Consider the following 2,500-nt stretch of genomic DNA (forward strand, 5'->3'; position numbering starts at 1 on the left):
GTATTAGAATATTTGAGTAACTATGAAAGAGTTGATAAAAGCGCTATTAGATTTCATTTTTCCTCCCATATGCACAGGATGTAAAAACAAACTTGTTCAAGGAGAATGATTTATTTGTACCATTTGCTTGAGTAACAGATAATCCTATTACCAATCGTTTTGTAGATACAGCTACTATTACCTATGGTCTTGCATTAAAAAAAAAAAAAAAAAAAAAAAAACAATTGGGGAGGTATTAGGAGTTGAGTATGGCAATATTTTTGTATTAACATCCAGCTATTTCAGTGATAGATGAAATAATACTTATTCCATTCCACAGGCAAATATTGCAGGAAAGACACTATAATCCAAGTGATTATTTTCGCTAAAGGACTTTCAGAATCACTAAAAAGAGACAGTCATCTAACATATGTAAAAAGAAATCGCAATACTCCATCCCAAGCAAACCCCCCCCCCAAAAAGGAAAGCCAACACGCATTACAAACCTCAACAAACTAAGAACAAAACTCCCACAACAAAACTAACTAACAAGTTAGCTTGCAACAAACAAACGAGCTAGCTCCCTAATTAGCTTTTTTGCTAGTTAGCTAGCTAGTTAGTTAGTTAGTTAGTTAGTTAGTTTGTTTGTTTGTTTGTTTGCTAGTTAGCTTGTTATTTTGTTTGTTTGCTACCTTGTTTGTTTGTTTGCTAGCTTGTTTGTTTGTTTGTTTGTTTGTTTGTTTGTTTGTTTGTTTGTTTGTTTGTTTGTTTGTTTGTTTGTTTGTTTGTTTGTTTGTTTGTTTGTTTGTTTGTTTGTTTGTTTGTTTGTTTGTTTGTTTGTTTGTTTGTTAGTTAGTTAGTTAGTTAGTTTGTTTGTTTGTTTGTTTGTTTGTTTGTTTGTTTGTTTGTTTGTTTGTTTGTTTGTTTGTTTGTTTGTTTGTTTGTTTGTTTGTTTGTTTGTTTGTTTGTTTGTTTGTTTGTTTGTTAGTTAGTTAGTTAGTTAGTTAGTTAGTTTGTTTGTTTGTTTGTTTGTTTGTTTGTTTGTTTGTTTGTTTGTTTTTGTTTGTTTGCTAGTTAGCTAGCTAGTTAGTTTGTTTGTTTGTTTGTTAGTTAGTTAGTTTGTTTGTTTGTTTGTTTGTTTGTTTGTTTGCTAGCTAGCTTGTTTGTTTGTTTGTTTGTTTGTTTGTTAGTTTGTTTGTTTGTTTGTTTGTTTGTTTGTTTGTTTGTTTGCTAGCTAGCTTGTTTGCTTGCTTGCTAGTTTGTTTGTTTGTTTGTTTGTTTGCTAGCTAGCTTGTTTGCTTGCTTGCTAGCTAGTCAGTTTGTTTGTTTGTTTGTTTGTTTGTTTGCTAGCTAGCTAGTTTGTCTTTTAGTTTGTTAGCTAGCTAGTTTTGTGTTTGTCTGTTAGCTAGCCCGTTCGCTTTAATTGGCAGGCAGGCAGGCAGGCAGGCAGGCAGGCAGGCAGGCAGGCAGGCAGGCAGGCACACCTATTTACATGCCGGCACACCTACTTTCATAGAAACGTATTTGCAGCTTTTTAGTCATCCACCTGTCTACTGTTGGGCATGTAGACGCTTGCCCAGGGTTCCGGCGGGCTACTCGGTGGCGGGGCTGGTTCAACGTATCTGAAAAAGCGGGTCCAGTAAGAGAGGGCGCAACGTTATGATGAGGACGACAACGAGAAGAAGAAGAAGAAGAAGAAGAAGAAGAAGAAGAAGAAGAAGAAGAAGAAGAAGAAGAAGAAGAAGAAGAAGAAGAAGAAGAAGAAGAAGAAGAAGAAGAAGAAGAAGAAGAAGAAGGAGGAGGAGGAGGAGGAGGAGGAGGAGGAGGAGGGAGAGGGAGATTCCCACTTCCTCAGCCTTTCCCTTTCAAAGGTCGCTCTGAGCCTGTCCCTCACCCTCTAACCCTACCCTTGCTTTCCTATACACTCCTGCACATTCCAAGAGACAATAGAAGGAGTGGATCAAGAAGGGGAGGCTTCTTTCTCTCTGTCTATATATTTGCCGTCTTTCTCATTATTGCTTTCTTTCTCTTTCTTTCTTAACCTTTCTATGTCATTCTTCCTCTCTTTCTTTTCCTCTTCCCGTCCAGACGTCGCTTTGTTTTGTCTATATATTTTCCAATATAGTTTTCTCTCTCTCTCTCTCTCTCTCTCTCTCTCTCTCTCTCTCTCTCTCTCTCTCTCTCTCTCTCTCTCTCTCTCTTTTCATAAATATCCTGTTACTGATTTTACAAAGAATTGACAGGGACAGGGGAAATTATGGCAAAATGATGTTTCTGTAAGAACTGAAACAAACAAATTGGAGCTTCCTAGTGGCAAATGAGGTGGATGGGGAGCAGTGGGCGGAGGTGTGAACCATCATTAGGCAGGAGGGAGGGAGGGAGGGAGGGAAAAGATGGGATTGAGGAAACAAACAAACTAGTGTCAAATGAGGTGGATGGGGAGCAGTGGGCGGAGGTGTGAACCATCATTAGGCAGGGGGGAGGGAGGGAGGGAGGGAGGGAGGAAACAGAAAGAAAGAAA

General features: G+C 38.5%; 3 protein-coding genes across 12 annotated transcripts in view; all 3 read left to right on the forward strand.

The window, feature by feature from the left end:
- The window catches only part of LOC127000727 (histone H2A-like), a 31,031-nt gene that overhangs the window by 16,869 nt on the left and 11,662 nt on the right, over nucleotides 1-2,500 (forward strand). The gene's annotated exons all lie outside the window — the stretch shown is intronic.
- Nucleotides 1-2,500, forward strand: part of LOC127000731 (histone H2A-like) — a 17,143-nt gene that overhangs the window by 2,981 nt on the left and 11,662 nt on the right. The gene's annotated exons all lie outside the window — the stretch shown is intronic.
- LOC127000724 (histone H3) overlaps nucleotides 2,469-2,500 on the forward strand; it is a 1,342-nt gene continuing 1,310 nt past the window's right edge. Inside the window, exon 1 of the mRNA XM_050864746.1 lies at nucleotides 2,469-2,500. This exon is cut by the window's right edge and continues 1,310 nt beyond it. The gene's annotated coding sequence lies outside the window, so the exon portion shown is untranslated.

This window comes from Eriocheir sinensis, chromosome 19, assembly GCF_024679095.1.
Source record: "Eriocheir sinensis breed Jianghai 21 chromosome 19, ASM2467909v1, whole genome shotgun sequence".
In the NCBI taxonomy this organism is placed as follows: domain Eukaryota; kingdom Metazoa; phylum Arthropoda; class Malacostraca; order Decapoda; family Varunidae; genus Eriocheir; species Eriocheir sinensis.